This window comes from Sciurus carolinensis, chromosome 18 (genome assembly GCF_902686445.1).
Source record: "Sciurus carolinensis chromosome 18, mSciCar1.2, whole genome shotgun sequence".
NCBI lineage: Eukaryota > Metazoa > Chordata > Mammalia > Rodentia > Sciuridae > Sciurus > Sciurus carolinensis.
In genome coordinates this window covers 34,277,544-34,301,318 of record NC_062230.1, presented here as the reverse complement: position 1 = coordinate 34,301,318, position 23,775 = coordinate 34,277,544, and positions in this window count along the sequence as shown.

The following is a 23,775-nucleotide window of genomic DNA, read 5'->3' as shown; positions in this document are numbered from 1 at the left end:
AAAAGCCTCCCAGATGGTTCCAGAGGCTGCCAGCGCTGCCCATTGCCAGGATGGGTTGGGATTCAGGCCTAGCCGAGCTGGCCATCTTGCAGATGCGGGCTTATGAGGGGTGATGCTGGGCCATGGCTTCCTGGCTGCGGTGGCCCAGGAGCTGAGTTTTCCTCTGGGCAACAGCCACAGGCTGGATGCCACCTGCCACTTGGCACGTCATGTCCACTTCTTCCCTTGTCCTGTGAGCAGCAGGAGCTCAGGCACAGAGGGGCTCTGAGAAGGCGCCCATTTCCCAAGGTCCCAGCGTCGGTGGTGGTGTGGCCGGGTCCGTCTGGCCCCAAGGTTCTGCCGCTTTCCTCGCCTGTTGCCATGTGGACTCAGGACCCTTCAGATTCCCCTGATCTGTGCTCCTCCTGCACCCGCTGACCAAGCAGGGGCTGGAGAGTGGGCAGCTCCTCCTTCGTGTAAATGTGGTCACTAAGCCAGCACAGAGTGACCCCGAGGTTTTCAATATGTGGTCCCTGAGCCCCCCAGGGTCAAAACCTGGGACTCTGTTAGAAATGCAAATTCCTGAGCCCCAAACAGTACTTCCTGACACAGAAACCCTAGGGGAGGGACCCTGTAACAAGCTCTCCAGGGGATAATAAACCTGCCAAAATTTGAAAACCACTGCTTTAGGCCCAGACTGGTGCTTCACATCCCTGCCTTCAAGTTACAGTCACGTGGGGAAACTTCAAAACATACTTGTAGCCAGACCAATTAAGATCCCTGAGAGGGGTGGGGACCGGGCATTGGTATTAAAAGAAATACACTTCTTCAGATGATTTTAACGTGCAATATGGTTGCTCATTTTAGCAAAACAGCAGCAGCAGCAACAACAAATTAAATTTGAATTTCAGGTAAGTAGTGAATAATTTTTTAGTAAGTCTCATGCAATATTGGAATCTATTAGTATTAAAATTTTCTATTGAACCTATGTGATGTTTGTTCTGCAACCTCCTACAAATAGGAAAGTGCTTGAAACTTGTGTGTACTACTTAACGCATTTTTTCCTTATGTAAATGCTCATGTAATCACGACCCAGATATTTGCTACTCAAAGTGTGGTCCATGGACCAGCAGCACACACATCACCTGGGGGCTGCTTAGAAAAGCAGAACCTCAGGCTCCACCCCAGACCTGCTGGATTGGAATTTGCATTTTAACAAGATCCCTGTGTGGGTCACATCAATGTGAGAAACTCGTCCTTTTCTACAGCTGAGCTGTCCACTGTAGCAGCTTCGAGCCTCATGTGTCTATTGAAGATAATATTAATGAAAATGAAATAAAAATTGAAATGAGTTTTTCCGTCACATTTGCCCCACTTTCAGCACTGGCTTGTGTCATCACCGCGTCTGGCGTCTGGCTCAGCTCAGCTACGGATTGCCCCAAGTTCTCCATCACTGCCTGAAGTTCTCTTGAACACCACTGATTGAGAAGGAGGAATCAAAGGTTCCTTCTTTGTGGACCAACAGGTGGCCATGGGGACCTTGTTCAAAGGCAAAAATGTCGTTGTGGGTTAGAGAGGCCAGGAAGTGGCTGCTCAGCAGAAATGCCCAAGTTGTCTGAGCAAAGTGGAGTGGTGGGGGGACACCTTTGAAAGCTGGCAAAGTTCCTGGGCGAGCATGTCACAGCTCTGCTGGCAGAAACGCTGTCGCAATGCGCAGCGGAGTACTTGTGACATCCGCGTTATTACCAGATAAATTCGATAGGACTGATGCGAATGCAAGAGTACCAAATGAAGCGTTGGTGGCAGGACAATAAATGAAAGCATTATACAAACAGCACTCACCCTGATGGGCTGCCTCCCTCTGACTCCCTTCGCCATCTGCAGGTGGCATGGAGGCAGGGAGTTCTAGCCATGGGGTGACTGTTAAAATGTCAGGGCATCTTGCCATAGGGACACCCAAGCAGGCCTCTGGGAAGGTGCGTATGTTGCAGAACCTCCAGCCACCCCCGGCACCAACTTGCCAGCCATGTGAGGGCGCCATCTTGGAAGCGGCCCTCCAGCCCCAGTCAAGCCTTCGGATGACAGTCACTCCTGCCAACAACTTGATTGCAACCGCATGAGAGACCCTGAGCCAGAATCACCCACCTGAGTTGCTCCCAACCCAGGGCAGAGAACCTGGTGGGGGCTTGAAGACATTGGAAACGAAACCACAGGGTCTGTGGAATGTGGATTCCAGCCCTGGGTCTGTAAGGAGAAGGCTAGATCATTAAGGGCAATGGTCACTCCTTGAATTTGCAGGCAGGATGTATCATTGCAAATGTTTTCTATGTGCGTTTCTTTCATTTGATTGGCAGCTACCTGTATGGATGTAGTGGAAGATAAGTTAGAAGAAAACCCAGAGAGTGCCTTGAGGGCGTTCATTCTGTTTCCTTGGCTTCAATTCTGGGTGAGTTACTAGGCAGCTGAGTTCTTGAACCTTAGTTTCCTTATCTGTAAATGGTTGGTGTGGAGGACATATTGTAACCTGGCATACCCAGTAAGCGGTAATGGATTATCTTCAGCCTTCACCCATTTTGAGAGCCTTCTAGATGCTGGGCATGAGGAGAAATGCTAAGATGCACAAGACATGGTTCTTCTCATGTGCAAATATAGGTGGTGGCTGGGGCACTGGTGGAGATGCTCACAGGGTGCCCTGGGAACAGAGATGAGCATCTCTCCTGGGAGGGCTTGTGGAGGGGGAATTTGCTTTGAGTTGTGAAGAAAGAGCTGGAGAAGGTACAGAGGTGAGGTGTGGTGGGTCAGGAATGGGGGGTGCATATGGAGGAGGAGTGGGAGGTGAGGCCAGAGAAGGCAGCAGCAGTGAGTGAGGCTGAGGCTTCTGTCTCAGGCTGGCCCATGTGTCTTCATCCCCTATTGATGGAGAACTATCTCAGTTCTATTACTGCCTGATAATTTTACCTCCAAACTTGGCTGATTAAATTATCCATACACTTCAATTATCTTACAATTTCTGAGGGTCAGGAATTTGGGAGCAACTCAGGTGGGTGATTCTGGCTCAGGGTCTCTCATGCGGTTGCAATCAAGTTGTTGACAGGAGTGACTGTCATCTGAAGGCTTGACTGGGGCTGGAGGGGCCACTTCCAAGATGGCGCCCTCACATGGCTGGCAAGTTGGTGCCGGGGCTGGTTGGAGGTTCTGCAACACACACACCTTCCCAGAGGCCTGCTTGGGTATCCTTATGACATGGTGTCAGATTTTCCCCAGAATGAGTGACCCAAGAGAGAGCAGGAGAGAAGCTTTAATGTCTTTCAGGCCTTAACATCAGATGTCACGGGCATTAGTTCTACAATATCCTGATGGGTACATAGTCTCGCCTATTCAGTGTGAAGAAAACCACTCAAGAGTGCGACTCTCAGGAGATGAGAATCACTGGGGCCATCTTGGAACACAGCTACCTTTTCAATAAAATGCCGAATTGCATCGTTGGTCCCTGTTTACCAATGAGGAGACTGAGGTGGGGTCGATTGACTCACCCGAGGATCCCCTGTGTGAGGTGGGCAGTGTTGGCACCCTGCTGCCTTCTCAGGAGCTCCTTCTCCAAGTCAAAGCCATTTCCTCCCCACAGCCTGCACAGCTAGCGCCCTTCCCTCAGTGAAGCCTTCTCTGGCTAGATGACCGCAGCCTTCACCCACTGCCTCAACTGAGCTTTGCTCATGACCACGTGGCCTGGTATCCTCAGGAATGCTGAGTGGTACAGTAAGCCTGATAGTTACTCCTTGAGTGGAGGAACCAAGGAATGATTGATATTGAAGTCGGCATCCAGCAAGGTACCTACTTTGGTTTATTACTGTGCCTTCTTACAGACGGGAAACTGAGTCTAGAGAGGTTAGGTGTTTGGCCTAGTCCATGGCAGAGCTGCGACTTGAGCCCCAAGTTCATGCTGTCACTAGGAGGTGAAGCTTCCTGCCGCTAACCTTCAGGGGTTAACTGACACGATGATAACTTCAGTGCTGTTTGCCATGGAGTGACTGAGTCTTCGGGGAGATGACATTTGGAGGCAGTGGGAAGTTCAGAAATCCAGTTTATTAATTTTGCCTTTCCTCTTTTCATTTTCTGATATTTCTTTTGAAAGCCCTCTCAGCTGGCCTCTGGTGATGGTCTTCCAGCCTCGCTCCCTGTACACACTTGCAGAAACCCTGTGACCAAAACCAGCTCTTGCTGCTGCAGGTCTTTGTGTGACAGAGAGCTGCTCCTCTCAGTTCTGCTGGGAGGTGACAAAGCCATTCAGAGTCTCTCTAGGTAGTGGTTGTGACTGAAAATAGCCGAGTTGCTACTTACTTCACTTTGCACTTTAAAGACAACACAATCGTGTTCCAGAAAATGTGAACGGAGGGGAGAAGGCATTTCTGATCTGCCACGTATCCCCACAGCCACATGGAATCACAGGCACACTCTGAAATACAGAGCCCTCCCCTGTGACGGGGTTTGATGACTCTTGGGTTGAGGAGTGTTAGGGAGACAGACGAGAATGAAGCACACATTCACGAACGCTCACAGAACTCGAAACTTATACCAAAACCACTTGGGAGTCAGGACCAGTCTTACCCAGCAGAGGATCCCCACAGGGAGAACCAAATGACAAGATAATCAACAAGGAGTTAATAATGACAACCATCGTGAGTCTAGGCATTTACACTCGTTATCTCATTTAATCTGTCCAGGTAGTTATCATTTCTGACAATCCCTGTTTTACAGATGGGAAAACTGAGTCTAGAGAGGCTGGTTGTCTATTCTGGTCTGTGGCTGAGCTGAGACTCTGTGGCCCCTCTTGATGAGAAACTGTGGCCCAAGGGCCTTTTCTTTATGCACAGCTGCCGCCTCCTTTGTGGCTCAGCCCCTTGGGTTCGCAAACTGGTTTTCCACCTGGGAGTTTCTATCCAATACTGATGTGCAGGCCCCCCGCCCAGGGGTTCTGATTTGAATGGCATGGGTGGGGGCAGTGGCCAGGGATGGCAATGTGCATTTGACGTTGAGGTCCGTTGGGTTAAGTCTTTTCTAACTCTGAGAAGCCCCGAGCAGAAAGCCAACATTCTGTCAGCTGCACTCCACTAAACCGCCAGCAGATGGTAGGTTTTACGCCTCTCCCCGAGCGGTTAGCAGTGCAGTGCAGAGGGCTCTTAACTCTGTGTCGCTTCGCAGAGCCCTGCTGGGACGATGACTGCCGGGGCTGGGATCATCCAGGAGTGAGGCTTGGTTGTTCTCCTCCTGCGGGAACCTTCACTTTATGCATTCCAAAGTGAGGGAGAGGAACTTGGAAAAGGGGAGCAGAAGGTAAGGAATTCTCCAGAAGACCAGATCAAGGAAGTATGCTGGGACAGCAAGCAGAGGGTTGGAACAAAGACCCTGGATGTTCAAGGGTGGCACCATATCACTCTGGAAATGACGGGGCCTCCAGACACACAGGGAAGGAGGGAAGCTCCCAGGGCAGCAGCTGTCTGCCTTGGTTTCTGTGTATTTCTAGTTTCTGAGACAGCAACCACCACAGGAATATTTGTTAAACAAACGATGAACATATGTTAAAGAAAAACTTCACTGTTGTGCAAGCGCCTGTCAGGATTGGCCGCTGGGGCTTTCCCCTCCATCCTTCTGAACGTTGGAAGAGGATGTTCCAGGAGGGAGGATGTAGACCCAGGGCTGGAAGGTGCTAGAAAGAGTAGAAACATCCCTTCAGGAGCCTTGCTAGGAGTGAGGAGTCGGGACCGGTCTGGGGCATTTAAGATGCAAAGAGGCAGGAACCAACCAGCAGAGCGTGGCTGTACGGTAACCTCTGGATCAGACAAGACTGCTCCCAGAGAGCCATGCTGGGATTTGGCCTGCAGATGTTTTATTTGGGCCACCACTTTATTAGCTATTTTTATGTTGTTACCAATCATGTTAGTCAGTTTTCTGTGACTCTAACAAATACCAAAGATTATCAAGATGAAGAAGATAATAGGGAGAAAAGGTGTATTTTGGGTCACAGTTCTAGAAGCTTCTATCCATGTTGGCCCCGTTGCTTTGGGCCTGTGGCAGAACATCCTGGTGGAGCACGTGGCAGCAGAACCACTCATCTCCTGGCTGGGAAGCAAAGGAGAGAGAGGAAGGGGCTGGCCCCCATCACCCCTTCAAGGGCACCACCCAGCAACCCAGGACCTCCTGCTCCTAAAGCTTCTGCTGCCTCCCTGTGCACCCAGCTGGAGTTCAAGACTGTACCACATGGACCACTGGGAACACTCGAGATCCAAATAAAATAGAACTAACTCTTAAATATAGGAGATCCTGTAGACTCTGGACTTACAGCTTCTCTTGAAAATTCAGAAGCTTCAGCGGCCTTGGGCCAGAATTCCCACTGGCAATCCTTGATGGTACACAGTAGTAGTGCCCCCTTATGCCTCCTTCCCATTTGTCTTGACCTTTGAGCTGGCTTTGACAATTTTTATTACCAACCTGGCCCTGGGGACATCTGTATTTGAGACTTCCTGTGGTTTTCCTTTGCTTCAGTCTGGAAACCTCAGCTCCTTTGACAGGCACCTGTCTGGGCTCCTTTCCTCTCTGGCCAGCCTGTTTCTTAGCATCCCGAGTGATCTCTTGGCACGCCTCCCAGGCTCCCTCCCACAGTGGTGACTCTTACATTCCTGTCCGCATCTGACACCTTTTATCAGCCCATTGGGGTGGGTCCTTGGTTACTTGCCTCTATCCACAGCTGAGAAATAGTGGAGTCTATATTTGAACGTAGGCAGTTCAAATCCAAAATCTGTGCTCTGTAGGCTGTGGTCCATTTGCCGAATCTATTGTCTGCCATCCTCAAGGGCAGGCATGAAGTTTGCAGCAAATTAGAGAGCTCCTACAGGTTTTGCCTTGCAAAAGACAACAGATGACAGAACTCTCCAGCAGAATTTGGTTCCCCAGAGCCCTGATTCACCAGATGCTATTTTTGTGCCATTTTATGAGTAGAGCTACAAAAATCAGCATCATGGAACCCGACAGATAGAAGGAGAAGGAAACTTGGACATTGATTCCTTTCAGCTGCCAGCTTCAGAGTCCAGGCTGCGGCGCAAGCACGTGGACCCTGGAGTCTGATCGGCTTGATTTCAAATCCTACTTCTGCCATTCATGAGCTATGTGACCTTGAACATGAACCGCCAACTCTGAGTCTTGGTTTCATCCTGTAGAAAAAGCAGGTGGTTTTAATGAGGTAAAACAGGGGAAATACTTGGCACAAAATCTAGCACATAGTAGGCACTCAACAAATATTAGTTTTTCTGATGTTCTGTCTCAATCCTGAGGTTCACTGTAAGTAAAATCTTGTAAGAATTACTTCCTTTTGTATGTACCACAGAGGTTAAAGGGATGTGGAATATTCTATTGAAGATTTCATAACCTTTATTTCTAGGTTCTGTGCCAGAGAAGTAAGCCTCAGTTCATCCCACTAAAAAAAGAGAAAGAAATAAAAGCACCTTCCACCTAATGCACAGTAAAGCTGAGCTATTCTATGACTTAATTAAAAGCTGCAGAATATCTTCCTATCTGCAGATGAATGACAATTAAATAGAAGCCCATGCTCAGCTATTTCATTACCTGGTTAGGTAATATGCCCCAAACAGCAGGCCTTAGTAATTACTGTACACTTTTCTTAAATACCCTGTTTACTGATTGTCTTACAACCGGAAGATACACATACATAATTTTATATTTATGGATAAGAGCTCTTTCTTGACAACTTGAACATCTAAATTATGCAACACAGAATCAGATAATTGCAGAGAAACGTTTGTCGTCTGGCATATGGGATCTCCAGGTAAGGAGCATAATTATACAGTATCTGTTTGGAATCAATAGAAGGTGGTGCCTGATGCTAATCAGGTGTTTTTCCATCATCTTCTTGTTTTTAAAAGCAGAATTCAAATATAAAGAATGTTTTCTGCCTTTGACAATTCTTATCAAATGTCCATGCCCTTGTTTTATAACCTGACGTTCTTGGAACTTGTGGGTACAGATGAGCATGTTATTTTTAAAAGACTGTCCATCAATTTTTGCTTCTTTCTTATTTTGATAAAAGGTTTGGCCAGTGAGGTGATCAAAGGACTCAGGTCCTGGCACTCAGTGAACTCTATTCCTCAGGCATCAGTAACTGGCTCTGTGGTGGTCATGTGATCTTAGCAGGGACAAATAGCATTCTTCCCTGGGATTCATTGATGCTGTGGGAAAGTTACTCTTGATTTAGTAGTAAAAATAAAGGAGAATGTAAAGTTGCAGGTGCTTGCTGTTATCTTTTTTCCTGATAGGTTAAAAGGGGAATGTCTGCCGTAGTTGAGTGCCTACTGTGTGCTAGATAGCACTTTCATATCTATAATGGAAAATATGAAGATATGAAGCCAAGGAGAGAAAAGAGAAGTGAGAAATTGATGAACAGAGGGTTGAGAAAGTGAAAGAAATAGAGAAGGATTGCGTGTAGGGGGTGGTTGGTGGTGTCAAGACCCTGTCTCACTGCCTGGGGATATCATCCCTGCACCCATTTCAATTCTGTGTACTCCTTCACTATTCTTTTTGAACAACATGAGCCAATAAATTCCATTCACCTCAGGATGGTTTAAGTTCAGGCTTTGTTCTGGTTCCTGCAACAAAATGGTCTGATTTCTCACATAAATTTCTCTGCCTATTTTGAGGGAAAATACTCCTTCCCACCCTGCTCTCTAAGTGGAATCTGTTCTCAGTCCATAGATTCAGAAGACATATCTGTGACCTGGGACAAGACAGGATCAGTGGCTTCTTATGCAATTTCTAGGTGTTCAGCTCCTCTCCCTCAGGGTTGGAGACTGAGGGACAGATGTAACAACTGGTTGGACTTTGGCAGGATATTTCTTTTTGTATAAGGCCTGCTAGTTCTATCAAGAGCCCAGACATCTCTCTACTGCTTGACTCAGTAACTATAATTCTTGGTTTCTGTCTTGAAAATAGCACAGAATGGAGCACATATTTACCCATGAATATGTGCTCAAGGCTCTATCAAAATGGTCAGCAGAAAACCATTCAGGGACCCACATTCTGGACAAAATTAAATTAATTATTGTTTATCCACATGTGGCACTTAACTTGTCCCAAGAAGAGTTTGAAATATTTGTGCTGCAATGATGAATGGAAAAGTAGGGCAGAAGAATTGTGAAAATACTTAGTCAATTATGGAGAGTCCTGGGCACAAAGACTGGAAGAAAATATGTTATTATTTGACTATAACTGGTGTGATGGTAGGGCACATTTTTTCTTGTTTCCTTGTATTTTTGGCTTGTCTTTTAAATTTACTATAATGATGATGTATTACTTCTATAATCAGGAAAATGAAATAAAACAAAATATGATAAAATGAATCTTGGCCCAACTATACTCTTTCTGGTTGAATGAAGACATCTGATTGCTTATACTTTTAGCTTGACCATGGAATCTAGGAAACCAAATATCTTCTGTGACCTTTTAGCAAGCAACTTGATTTTTTTTTTTTTTGGCATTTCACCTATAACATGGAGATTAATTTCTGCACATGTACCATTCAAAATATAAGGAGGAAGAGAAGGGTCACAGATGAGCATGAAGTGAAGAAATAATCATTTCAGGAACTACTTTGCTGAGGGTGGAGGTAGGGTGGAGGAATGACTATAGTGACCCACAGGAAGTTCCTTGGGCTGCACAGTAGGGGACTTGTTTCCAGGGCGGACTTTATGGAGGCTGTCAAACAGTTTAGAATATTCCTCCATCTCTACTGTATGCAGAATGCTGACTTCATAGACAGAATAAAGGGTTCAGAAGACAGAGAAGAGTTAGAGAATGGTGCTATTGTAGAACCATCCCATGCTTGCCAAATGCCTCTCATTCATTCTCAAACATTGACTAAGACATCTTTTATGTACTACGGACTGTGGTTAGCACTGGGTTACAGGTGAAAAATCAGCCAACATTCTGCAGGCCCTATGGGAGAAGAAAGACACTGACTGTAGACACTGATTGATCAGACCAGTGCTGTCTGAATGAAATATGACACGAGTAACAGCTAAGAGCCACAAATGTGATTTTATATAATTATAGAATTATAGAATCGTGTAATTCTATAGAACGTATAGAATAATATAGTTTTATAGAATTTATAATTTTCTTAGTCACATAAAAAATAAAAAGAAACAAGTGGAATAAACCTAGATAATATTTAATATTTTATTTAACCTAATAGATCCAAAATATTATGTATGTAACTAACATAAAATATTATCATTGAGGTATCTTTTATTTTTAAATAGTTTTAAAAATAGGCTTCATTTTTCAGAGCAGTTTTAGCTTCAGAACAACATGGAGTGGAAGGGACAGAGAGTTCCCATATACCCCTGCCCTACACATGTACAGCCTCTCCTGTTATCAGCATCCTGCACCAGAGTGGTACCTTGTTACAACTGATGAATCTACATTGGCACCAAATTATCACCCGAAGTTTACAGTTTGCATTAGGATTCACTCAGTGCACTATATCCTATGTTTTGGTACAAAAATATAATGACATGTATCCACTATTACAGTTTCACACAAATTCATATCACCATCTTAAAAATCCCCCATGCTATTTATTCATTCCTTGCTCCCCCAAGCCCCATCAACCACTGCTGGTTTTTACTTACTAAGTCTTGCCTTTCCCAGAATGTTCTGTAGTTTTAATCATACAAGATGTAGCCTTTTCAGATTGGCTTCTTTCCCTTAGTAAAATGTATTTAAGTTCCCTCGGTGTCTTTTCATGGTCTCTCATTCTTTTTTTGTACTAAGTTTTTGACGTTTGGTGTGATTTTATACTTGTTGTTCATCTCAATTTGAAAAAGTGCATTTCAAGGGTTTCATGGCCAAGTGTGGTCAGTGGCTGCAATACTGGACAGTGCAGGTGGGCCAGGATGGTTCCCAATGTCACCCCTGAGCATCTGCTGTGATAACTCTGGGCTGAGATCTAGGGGCGGAATGCTGATACCACTGTGGAGTTGCTGAGAGACACACAAGAGGATCCCAGCACCTGGGGGTCTAGTTAGTGAAGTCTCAAGGTCAGTCACAGGCCTTGCAAAATTGGAAATGTAGAGAATGCAGGCCTGGCATTAAGATTAGAGGCAGAACTGAGCCAAGAAATGACACATGGTGGCTCCTAACCTAGGGTTTTGGGGCACAAGCAATTTCAACTTCCATTTCACGAGGCTGTGCTAATGTGGCAGAACTGCCTCTGATTGAATGATTTGGGATTGGCATCATTTTTAAAACTAGACAGAAGGCGTATTTCTCAGCCCATACCCAGTTGTGACAAATGTTGTTACAGCAGCAAGAGGCATCCCGACACTGACTGAGCCTTTGAATAACAGAGGTGTTGTGGTGTGGATGGGAAATGTTCCCCAAGGGGAGTGCATTGAAGGCCTGATCCTAGCCGGTGGCGCTGTTGGACCCTTCAGGAAGTGGAGCGTAGGGGGAGGAAGTTAGGTCACTGGGGTGTGCCCTCAGAGGGGGTTTTGGGATCCCTGCCTCTCCTCTCTCTCTGCTTCCTGGCTCCATGAGGTGAGTAGCTTTGTTCTACTGTAGGCTCCAAACAAGGAGCCAATGGACCAGAGACCAAAACCTCGAAAACCATGGACCAAAATTAAGTTTCCTCTTTTCTTTTTCCCCCATTTTTATTGGTTCATATTACTTATATATGAACTTAGGATTTATTTTGATATAATTATAAATGTATGGAATATGATTTGCTCCAATTCAGTCCCTAGTACTTACCCATACCCTCCCCCTTCTTCCCCTGTCCCCTTTCCTCTGCTTTATCTGTCTTCCTGCTATTTATTAAAATTAATAATGTACTCCCCTGTGGGGAACATTCCACATCCACACCACCACACCTCTGTTATTCAAAGGCTCAGTTAGTGTTGGGTTGCCTCTTGCTGCTGTAACAAAGGACAACAAAGGCAGTGGCGTGTCCGTTTTTAAAACTAGCATCTTGTCGCTGTACATGATGGTGAGATTCACTGTGGGATAGTCATAGACATCCATCGGTGAGTCAGGTCAGATTCATTGCACTGCCTTTCCCTTATCCTGTCCCTCCTCCCTCCCCCTCAATCCCCCTCTTCACTCCTCTGATCTTTCTTTGATTTTGATGGAATCCCCACCCTGTTTCTTCTCTCTCTCTCTCTCTCTCTTGCTCTGTTCCTTATTTTAGACTAGCTTTTGCATATCTGAGGTCTCAACATTATTTTCTCTCAGTTGAGCTACCCTCTGAATCACCTGATGGTCAGAGGGCACCAGGAGAGTTGGAGAGGCCACTACTGGCCATCTTGACTCTTCTCAGAAGGGCTTGGAAGGGAGGAGGGAATTGAGAGCTGAGTTTATTGGAGGGACCCATGGGCATTCCCACTAGTTTTTTTCTGGGATGTAGGTGGAGTGGAAGGCCCCCACCAAGAGGGCGGACTCCACTGAGGGAGCTTCCAAGATGGCATCTGCCACCCCAAGCCCTGTGCCCTCTTCCTGGCTGTGTGACTTTGGTCAGGTCACCTCAACTCTTTGGGTTTCTGTTTTCTTTTGTGCAGAATAGATACGACAATGCTGCAGCAGGTCAAGGTCCTCAGGAGACAGATTCTGAGGTGGAGGTCTGTAGGGAATGTTCTGGAGCTCGACACTTGCTGGGGGGTAAGGGAAGCAGACTGAACTGAAGGAGGAGTTGAACTAATCAGCGATTGCAGCAGAGACCCCAGTATCATCCATGTCGTCAGCTGGCTGGAGCTGGAGTGTCCCAGCAGTTATCCTCCCCCGGGGAGGCAGGACGGCTGGGCCAGTCGTTGGCTGCAGGCTGCTGGGGAGGGCCGGGTGATGGTGGGCGAACAGCTACTTTCCAGCCAGTGGGTGCAGTTTTAGGGGAGGAGCATGACTGAGTTGTCAGCCAGTAAGACCTCTAGCAACTGGGGGAACGGATGCTTCATCACCCAGGAGGCCCCAGCACCCGGGCATCCACCCTGACACTAACTTTTAGGGTAACTGGAAGGCTTGGACGGAGCATACCCAGTGATTGGCAGGGAGCATGCACACATAGCTTCTCTGCAAATGGGTGCTATTGTTATTATCATGGTCATTCTGGTATTGACAATTTTTTTTGAAGAAGAAGCAAATAGAGAAATGGAACAGCTAGTGAATTCCAAGCGACCTTAAGATCCAGGAAATTCAGAGGATATAATAATCCTCAGAGGGTTCAGTGGCCTTGGTAAAGCCTCTAATCTCAAAGGTGCTGATGGTAGGTTTAGGTCCTGAGGAGCTGCCAAGTCTGTAAACAAAGGGCTGGTGCTGTCTTTGAAGGGGAAGCGGGAGGAAGTGGAGGCTTCAACAAAGCCGTCCTACATTGTACCCAGCCTGGTTTATGGTTCTCCAGAGCCTCGGCTGCAGCAGCAAACAGCAGTATGTGCTCTTTGGTGTTCCTTGTGGCAGGTTGAATCTGCAGCCTGCATTCTCTCTAACCTGGATGCCGCTTGTGACTTGGCTAATTGTTTACAGCATGAACTCTGGAACAAGGGCACGGGCTGAGCACTTTGAATTTAAACCTGGCACCTTGAGGCCACTGTGGCATGCCTTGTCCTCACCCTTGGCCCCACTGGGTGAGGCCATTGATCTCTCCCTGGAAAAAACAAGTGATCAGCAGAATGTGCAGCTGGACACACCAAGACGTCTACGAGATCCACTGGGAGCTTGCTCCCAAAGCCACGGTGGGTTCAAGAGAAACAACCTAGAGGATGCACTTGCGATTGAGGGGAATCCGGGCCCCCCTGTGAACAGCATGAGCCGGTTTAGTTTGTCATTGGATCCCCAGAGTTTGTCACGGGGCCTGCTACACGGTAGAAGATCCCTGAGTACTTACTTACTGGGTAGAGTGAATGAATGAATTCCTCTCCAGAAGGTACTGGAAGGTTAAGACTCCACCTCCTGATCTTTGGGTTCCAGGGAGCAAGTGTGTTGCCATGCACAGAGATGTGACTTTGATGGTCATCTCAAGGCCCCTCACTCCCTCCGATCTCTGGGACCTGTGTGCACTAGGTGGTCTCTCATGGGCAGCCTTCTATAGGGACGGAGAGACAGAGCAGTCTTCTTTCCAGTGTCAAGGTCTTTACACCTTCTAGTGACTCTGCCTGGTCAGCAGCTAGTACCACAAATGCTGGCCTTGACCTAGTGCAGCATGCGAGGTGTCTCAGTCCCTGTGTGACACTTTCCTGATACTCTGGGGAGCTCTCTGGTCCCTGGGTAAGCTTGGCCTGTGTCTTGGGCATGTGGATGTGCCAGAGAGTTCATGCCCCAGGAGCAATCCTCGAGGGCGAGGAGTGGGAGCTGGCGGATAAGCAGCTTCCTTAGCCCCAGGTGGGATGGTTCTATGGTGCATTCCACAGCTTCTCACATGGTGCTTGTGGGACAGAGCCTCCCCTGCTCCTGACATCCAGGGACTAATGCACCCTGAGCTGGTCTCCCTCTTTCCCGATCTCATATCTCACTTCCTCCCTGGTGCTGAGATCACCCTCTGAACAAAGGACCTGCACCCAGGTGCTGTCTGATGGTGCAGCCACATGGAGGAGAAACTGCGTTCATCTGCTTCCTATTGCCAATAACACAATGCCACAGACTGTGTGAGTTAAAAAGAAAGAAGGTTTATTTCAGCTGAAGGTTCTGGAGGCACAAGACTGAGGGCTGCATCTGGTGATGCTGTCCTGAGGTGGCACAGGGCTTCACATGGCAAGTGACAGGGACTGTGTGTGTGTGTGTCTTTTGGTCTCTTCCCCTGGGAACCTATCGAATCCTAATCCTTTCCAACGATCCCCTCGAAGCATCACAGCTGGATTAAGTTTCAACTCTTCATACCTCACCATGGCGGTTACATGTCCACACATTGAACTCGGGGACTCTCAAGCCACGTCCACACCACAGTGGCAACCCATGCTGAATGTAACATAGACAAGACGTGGCCACCTTGTGGCTTGTGAAGAGTGGAACCCAGGAGTTCTGATTGGGTCTGGCTGGCTCCCAGGGGACCGACTGTCACCTCTGGGTCCCTGCAGAGCCTCTTTCCCAAGAACAGTGGGAGGTGATTTCAGAATCGGAGGCAGACAGGTGGTGGTGAAGGGGACGAGGGAGGAGGAGCTGGGTGTGAGTAGAGGCCCCGTTGTGTGTTTGGGGCGAGCACCTTCCCTCATCCCGCCTGCTCGGGGATGACAGGTTTTGTGGTCCGGGCAGGCACTGGGGAGTTCACGAGCCATCGTGGGCGTGAATGGGCGCCAGCATCTCCTGACGGCTGCCAAGTGGGGATGATAACAGTGCGTTGGGGACCCCGAAAGGACACTCGTTGCCTTTTCAATCCTTGCAATAGAGCACCAGCTGGACAAGTAGGCAGCTCAGTGCCTGGCTCGGGTCCGGACCTGGCTCACGTGGCTCACGTGCAGGGACGTGATGACCCAGTGGTGGGATTGGGGTGGGCCTGGCACTGCCGGGATGCCCGAGCACTTCTCGAGTAAGTGCAGCAAGTCTCCTGTGTTCCCCAGAGCCCTCAGTCCCGCCCCAGGAGGCCCAGGTGTGGAGCTGCCTGTTCAGCAGGACCAGCTGCCCAGCCCTGCACTGACCTGCTGGGATTCCGAAATGCTCTCCCAGCTTCTCGAGAAAGAAGCCCTACTGGGGTTCCACACAGTCCTGGGTGGTCACCTGGGGGCCTGGGAGCCCCTGGACCCACTCTCAGAACCCCAGGAACCCCACAGCTTCCTTGCCCTCAAGCCGCAGGGATGGGCTGAATCCTGTCCACATCCTCCTCTGCCACCGGTGGCCTTTAATTATGAATGTCCAAACTGAGTCATAAAACTATTCATTTAAAGTAGCTCCTGTTCAGCCCATCCTCACAGATCAACATAAATAAATCAAATGGCTTTTCCATGAATTATGCATTAAATACACATCTGTAAAACTTCCCCATCAATGGTAGGGCTGTGAACATATGGGGTTTTAATTGGACACTAAATCAATTTTCATATCTCTGTTGATGGAATTTTTTGAAAAAAATATTCCTAGCTTTATTTAAGATGTCTGTCCTGGTTACAAGATAGAAAATACAACCCTCAGACCCGGGTGACTCTGACATCTGCTCCTTGTGCTCATTTTCCATAATGCAGATCCTGTCCGGGCACCTATGATGGGGAGATTAAAACGGTCCTCGGTGAGCAGAGCACTGGAGCACTCAGACAGTATCAGAAGATAAAGGCGGAAAAGTGATCAGATTACTGGGGAAATCTGCGCGTGCGGCACAAGCAGAGAGCACAGAGAAGCGGCAGGACAGGGAGCCCGGATGGGGAGAACACAGGTGGGAAGAGGAAGAGGGTAGAAAGGGCGATGTGCATAGTGGGGAGGCGAGAACCTCTGCTCCGGCAGCTCTTTCACCTCTGTGCTTCACGTAGTCCACGTTTCTATTCCACGAGGCATCGGATCCATTTTCCAGATGAGACAACTGAGGCTTAGGGAATTCCTGGGGGCTTTTCCAACATCATACACGATGTCCAAGCCAGAATTCAGACCAGTGTGGTGCTGGTCCCCAGCACTTGCTCTTTCCATAGGAAGAGGGCAGGATTGCCAGTTGTGTACCATCTTGTGGGAGCCACTCCTCCCTGACAGATGGCAAGGTGACCCCAGCAATGAGACACTACTATGTTGGTGAGTTTCCTAGTTAAATGCTACAACTTCTCAGTGAGCCCTGGGATAAAATATAAGGTCTCACGCTTTGTGAGGAAGTGAGTTCCACATCAGCAGAGGAAATCAAGGACAGCCCTCTGCTAACTCCTCTGGAATACCGTCCGGTGATGTTGGAAGTCCCTGCAAGTGCACTAATGGAGTGTTTCAGGCTCTTTTGGGGAAACAACATGTGAGGACACAATGAGAAGGTGGTCATCAACAAACCAAGGAGAGGCTCCACAGTGAGACCCAGCCTGCTGATTCCTTGATCTCAGACTTGCAGCCTCCAGAACAGAAATCAGGGGCAGGCGTTAGGCCATCCAGTCTGTGATGTCTTGTCATGATGGCCCTAGAAAGTGAATCCCCCTTGCAAATGGTTGTTTCAGGAATTTAGTGGGTGGAAATACGATTGCCAAGCACGGTTCCAGGTACCTCACGGACATTCGGTACATGAGGGCTCTCTTGCTGCCACAGCTCTGGGAAGAGCATGGCAGCTCCTTATCTGTCCCTCAGCACCCCAGGCACACCGTCTGCACTCAACTGACATTTGCTGAACTGAACCACTCAGAATGGTCCCTCTGGTCATGGGACTTCACTTAGGAAGACCGAATTGCCTAGGGCAGCTGCTCGTTCAGGAGCATGCTCTGGCCAGCGCTGCTATGGCTCAGGCACTGGGCTTTCAGATTGTCTCATGAGAGTCACACAGCAGTGTCCCGAGGTAATATTGTTCCCATCTTCCTTAGATGGAGAAAGCACAGTCCCTGGGTGAGCTGGGAAGTGGTATTGCTTAGGATCAAACCTATGCAGACCTGGCCTCTGTGTTTAGCTACTTATTTAAAGTATAGGTGGTCCTTGGCTTATGTGCGATGGAGTCACATCCCGGGGAATCCTTTGCAATGTGAAAATATCATCAGTTGAAAAATCCATGCAACCCACCTACCCCATCCAAGTCATAGTGGAGCTACACGTTGCACGGAGGAATGGCTGTTGGTTGTCCTTGTAGTCATGAGGCTGACTCAGCACTGTGGCTGCGGCCATTGCCCAGCACCGGGAGGGAGGATCACCCTGCAGATGGCTAGCCTGGGGCAAGATCAAATTCAAAATTCAAAGTGTGGTTCCTGCTGAACGCATATCAATTTCACACTATCATAAGGTTGAAATATTGTAACAGAACCGTCCTATGTGAGGAGCCCTCTGTACTTGAAATTCAGATTAAATGGTTCCAAAGGCAACAGCAGCATATATAATAATAGGTACAATGGATGATGTTCCACGGGTTAGGTGTTCTGCTCCATCTCATATCAGCATTTTCTCTTGAATCCCCTCATCAATCCATTGGTAGCTACCGCCATTCCCTCCAGAGGAAGAAATTGGGGCACTGAGGGGTTCAAGTTCAATGACTTGCCCAAGTTTACATGGCTCATAAGCAGGTGGAGCAGGATGGACATCTGGGGTCCCTGTTTTAATCACTGTGCTATGTGGTCATTTCTGAGCATCTGCCCCAGGCTCCTGCCGTGCTGGGGCTCAGGAACCCTAGCCCAGTGGCCCTTTCCTGAGGATACCCAAATGGCGGGGGACCTTCATGGAGTCACATGGCTGGTGGGAGGCCGAGCTGTGAGTTTCAGCCTCGCAGCCCTGGGTCCCTGCTCTGCCCCACAGGTGCTCCTCTCACTCCGCGTCAGCCTTCTCTGACCTTGGGCTGCTCCCAGGAGGCCCCCGGCTTCTCCACTCTGCTAGGCGGCGCCTTCCTGGTGGGTGGATGCCAGCCGGCCTTCTCTGGGGAGCCAGCCCTGGAGTGGCCCAGTGCTTATTTTCTCATTATTTTGATTCTGAGCTTCTGCAAATTGGGGACTCAGCAGCACCAGGATTAGGCAATTTTCTTGCCTCCTGTAATGTACTTTCTCTGAATTGGTTCTATCGAGACAATTATCTGAAGCCTTTGGATTGCTCCCGCAGGCAGGCCGAGGGCGTCAGATGGCACATCTTCATATGCAGACAGGTCTTAGGGCTTCTTTCATTCCTTACTTGGACTCACAAGCATCGAAAAGAAAAGTCAGAGCAAAAAGGAAATTTGCTCCTAAGACCACGGCTAGGGTCTCCCAGTGCAGATCTTCTGTTTTAAACCCATGCATTGAGCCCTCTGTGCTCTTTCAGCCTTTCGAAATGGCTAATATCATTTCCAATTCTCAGTAAAGGAAACTGAGGCTCGTAGAGGGGAAATCAAATTTCCCAGCTTAGAGTTGGGGAAACCAAGCCCCACTTAGCTGGAAAATGACTAAGTAGGGGTTCAAGGGTCTGGTTTCCAGATTCTGACATGTTAACCTCAACTATCACATGCATAGGAGAGGGTGCTCTCTTCATCCTTCTTTCCTTCCTTCCTTCCTTCCTTCCTTCCTTCCTTCCTTCCTCCCTCCCTCCCTCCCTCCCTTCCATCCTTCCTTCCATCCTTCCTTCCTTCCTTCTTTCCATCCTTCCTTCCTTCCATCCTTCCTTCCTTCCTTCCATCCTTCCTTCCTTCTTTCCTTCCTTCCTCCCTCCCTCCCTCCATGTGTTATCTGTTGATCTAGTACTTCTTTCTATCAGTAAAGTTCTTTGGCATTGAAGTAAATATGTTCATGTAAACTACCTTTATTCAACATTCTTCCAACACACTTTAGCAGAGACGCTTTGTTCTGCTGGGTGCTGTCCAAGGTACTCAACGCCATTTGGCGCCCTCAAAGCTCCCGTCCAATAAGCAGAATGAAACTCAACATCCCCATTTACTAGAATTTAAATGGGACTGTTTGGGGAGGTGTTTGGAGAGTATAATTACATCTGGTCCAGAGTTCATCTATGAAACCTTTGTAGACATTTCCACAGTGCTGAGCTTAAGAGTTTAGACTCTGGGCTCAAAAGACCTGGGTTGAAGTTCCTGTGTCTCTACTTCCCCACCATGAATCCTTGGCCCAGATCCTTAGCTGTTCTGGGCCTCAGTATCCTCATATCTAAAATGGGTATAATAATGCCTATTTCCTTGAATAATTGCCTAAAAGAAAGTGAGATGAAGCATGAAATACCTAGCTTAGCCCAGGTGATTGGTAAAGTGAAAATAAAATGTCAGTTATCATTATTTTTATACTTTTAAGGTCTCATGTTTTGAAATCCACACACACGTGTTCCAAATAAGCTTCGTCATTTGCCTGGCAATGGAAAGGCAAGTTAATTAACCACTCTGAACCTTGGTCTCCCTATTAGTATGATGATAACAACATCAACTTCATAACTTGCAAGGTTCTTACAGATTTAAATGAAATCAAAGCTTGTCAAGTGCTTAGACTACTGATTGAACTTCGGTAAACACTTTTTACGTAATTGGCACTGTGTTCCTTATTCTCTTTGTCTTGCTGCAGAGGGGGCATTGTCTGCCTCTGTGGTTTTAGAAGGTACCGTACCAAGAGGTCAGTAAATCTGCAGCTAGGCAGGTTGACTGGACTGTGTTGTCCGTATCATCAGAACCCAAGAGATCTTCTGGTGGCAGCAACAAAGATGACCTCTGTCACACAGAGAGCATGACCCATGTGCAGTAGCCCCTCTGTGGGGGCCAAGGGGATGGGGAGCGAGGCCCCGGGTCTGCGTGCATAGAGAGAGGGTGGGTTTGAAGGTGCTCTGCCTGTCTTCCTGCTGTTTTCCAAACTTTGCAAGCCCAAGGGCCACTCCCTGGGGAAAGAAAAATCCCTCTGGGAATGGAGAGTCCTGTCGGGAAGAGCAAAGCATCTATCTATAAATACAGACTTGTTTCTACCGAGTTGGCTGACAGCTGTTTGTGGATGAAGGTGTGATTGGGTGAGGTTGATTTCATCTTTAAGGGGCATAGACTCAACAGGCCTGTTCTAATGCAATTATTTCTGAAATACTCTTGAGGATTTGGTCTTTACAACTCAACAACTGACTTGTTCTGGGGGTATTGGTAAGACTGCCTTGTGTGTGTGCGTGTGTGTTGTTTTGTGTAAATTCAGTTATTTTCACTTCCTGCTCCCCCGAGCCTCTTTTCTTGGCAGAAGCCCTTAGGAGCCACTTGGCAGATGGATGCTGGTCCTTATCTGCAGAGAGCTGTCAGTCAGGAGGCCCCGCAGGGCCCACAATGTTTCACAAGGGCCCTTCTACCATCTCAGGGCAATCAGGTCGAGGAAGCTCCAGAGAAAAATTTAAAAACAAGAAACAGACTGAGATACACTGTTGCTCCTTCATCTGACACATGTTCAGAAACTGCTTAAGTTGCCTCTGCTTCAAATGGTAGTAATGGTCCAGATAATTGGTACAGGACAGTGGCTTTTACTTTTTCATAACAGAGCCACCCCAATATATCCAGGGTATACACACTACCTCATATTATGGTTTAGATATGAGATGTCTGTCCCCCAAAAACTCTTGTGTGAGACAATGCAAGAATGTTCAGAGGTGAAATGATTGGGTTATGGGAATGAGCTAATCAGTGGATTAATTCACTTACATGGATTAATGGGTGGTAACTGTAGGCAGGTAGGGTATGAACAGTGGAAGTGGAGGTGTGTTTTGGGGACTTATATTTTGTCCTTGGTGAGTGGAACTCTCTCTGTGTCTTGGGTGCTGTGTCCTAGGCTGCCTTCCTCACACCCTCCGCCATGATGTTCTGCCTCACCTTGGGCCCAGAGCTATGGAGTCAGTCATCTATGGACTGAAACCTCTGAAACCATGAACCAAGATAAACTTTTCCTCCTTTAAGTTGTTCTTGTTAGGTCTTTTGGTCACAGGGATGCAAAAACTGACTAAAATACCTTGGAACTGAGTTTATAAGAGTCTGGTTCGGTAAGGTCTGTTTGAGAGTTTGGGGACTATGAAAGGGAAGTCAAATGCAAAACAGTTAGATCCAGAGAAGTAGAACAGTGATTTTAATAAATTTAAAAATTCCACAGAATAGGGTGCTAATATCAGGGATCTGAAATGTCCAGAGAGCAAATAACTTTGTAGCAATGATGGTGACGATTCACTTGTTTGTTTACTCAACACATATTCCCTGAATACCTGCTTTGTGCCAGGCCCTGTTCTTGGCACTGTGAATACAGGCACATCCTGACCTTCAAGGTCGAGCAGGGGAGACAGTCTTTAACAAATGATTTCATTAAAAAATGTAGTTACAAGGAAAAGTTCAAGGTGCACAGAGATGGCATAGAGGGGCAGTGAGTCTAGGCCAGAGATTTAAGGAAGTGACATTTAAGATGAAATTTGCAAGACGAATAAGACCCAGGTGGATAGGGAGATGGGAAGAGCGTTCCAGGAGGAAGAAACAGGAAGCATAAGACCCAGTGGGCCATACTGTAGATTCTAGACTTTCTTTTAAGAATAAGAAAAGGCATGAAAGATTGTTTTAATATGGGGTATTAAATGGAGGAGGCAAGAATAAAAGCTGGGAACTACAACAGGAGTCCCAGGAGATGAGGAATGATCTTGTGGTGGGGGGAGGGGCTAGGGGAAGATGTGAACATATTCAAGGCGCATTGAGAAAGGAAAAACCCATGGGAACTGGAGAGAAAGTGGATGTTAGGGAGTGAGGGAAAGGGAGGTTTATTAACAGATGACAGCGAAAGACATGGTACCACTTCCTGCAGATGAAAGATTCATGGTACGGGGGAGTTGGATTTGGAAGGGGAGGCCTAGCTTTTGTCAGAATGAGTTTGGATATCTGAGAGATGCCTATATGTAAATAATAGGAAAACAGTTTTGTTTAAAACACAGAGGAGTTATGTCCAAATACCTAAACAGGGAAATGTTAGGGAGTGATTGGCTAAATAATATTGTTATACTGTATGCATGTACAGATATGTAACAACGCATCCCATGATTATGTACAGCTATAATGTACCAGTAAAATGGTAGAAAGAGGGAAAAAAATTACCCAAACAGGAAATGCCACCGATGTGGACTCATCAAAATACAGTCTTTAAATGAGAATTTATACTCCATTTTTATATGATTTATCAAATGCATAAATGTATTCTACTGTTATGAATAACTAATTAGAACAAATAAAAATTTTTTTTAAAAACCATGGAGGAATGCAAATCAAAACAACTTTAAGATTTCATCTCACTCCAATCAGAATGGCAATTATCAAGAATATAACCAATAATAAATGTTGGCGAGGATGTGGGGGAAAGGGTACACTCATACCTTGCTGGTGGAAATGCAAATTGGTGCAACCATTATGGAAAGCAGTATGGAGAAAACTTGGCATGGAACCACCATTTGACCCAGTTATCTCGCTCCTTGGTTTATACCCAAAGGACTTAAAATCAGCATAAGACAGTGATGCTTCCATAATAGCTAAACTATAGAACCAACCTAGCTGTCCTTCAACAGATGAATGGATAAAGAAAATGTGATATATATATATATATAATGGCATATTAGTCAGTTTTAAAGAAGAAATTAATTCTGGCATTTTCTGGTAAATGGTTTGAGTTAAGAGAATATCATGCTAAGTGAATGTATTAGACAGGGTTCTCTAGAGGAACAGAATCAGGAAGTATGATTATAAAAAGGGAATTTATTAGATTGGCTCACATGACCAGAAGCTGGAGAGTCCACAATGGCTGTCTGGAGAACTGGAAGAACCAGCAACTGTGCAGTCCAAGATGCAGAAGCCCTAGAACAAGAAAGATCAACAGTGCTACCCCCCTCTGAGACCAAGGTTTCTGGAAACTACCTGGAGAATCACTAGCAGAGTCCACTTTGGATGAGTGAAGAAGTGAGAGTCAGATATCCTCAGACAATCGAAGCAGCAATCAAGAACCTATTGAAGAAAAGCTGAGCTACATCTGCATCTGCTTCCTTGTTCTTCCAAATTTTATTCCACCCTATTGGGTGGTGCTGCCCACGCTTAGGGAGGGTCTCCACTCCAGTTCACTATCCCACATTCCAATCATTCCTAGACATGCCCTCATTGACATACCCAGAAGCCTCTTTATTTTTTTCTCAGAAGTCTCTTAATCATTGGCATCTCTTAAT